Raw genomic sequence first — 596 nt, 5'->3', positions numbered from 1 at the left:
AACACACACACACACACACACACAAGCACACACTCAAATATACCTGTGCAGACATTCTACATTGTTCAGCTTATACCTGATATGAATGTCCAACCAATCAACAAACCCTTCATTATTTGACTTAAGTGTTGTGAATTAACCAAAAAAAAAAAAAAATTTAAATGTGTGAAATTAACCAAGCAGCCTGGGGACCGGGTTAATGTGGGGTAAATTAACCAAGCAGCCTGGGGACTGGGTTAATGTAGGATAAATTAACCAAGCAGCCTGGGGACTGGGTTAATGTAGGGTAAAATGAAAACTCGGATAAATTACTTTCTAATGAAAAACATTTTTGTAGGACTTTGAATATTTTTGGTCTTCGTTCTAAAGAAATCAGGAGGGTCAGACAAAAAAAAGAGAGAGAGCAGAGGAGGAATAAACCACCTGCTGAGATGAAAGAGTGACGCTTCGGGAAAGAAAAGTAAAAGAGGGAGGTCCTTAAGCCTCTCTCTGCAGACTGAGACGTCTGCTACAGAAGGTCGTGGGTTCAAAACCCAGGTGGCACTGATGCTATGAGTAAAACAACCCACACGTTCACACACACACACACATACTTT

This window comes from Chanos chanos, chromosome 10 (assembly GCF_902362185.1).
Source record: "Chanos chanos chromosome 10, fChaCha1.1, whole genome shotgun sequence".
NCBI lineage: Eukaryota > Metazoa > Chordata > Actinopteri > Gonorynchiformes > Chanidae > Chanos > Chanos chanos.
This window is presented reverse-complemented; position numbering follows the sequence as displayed.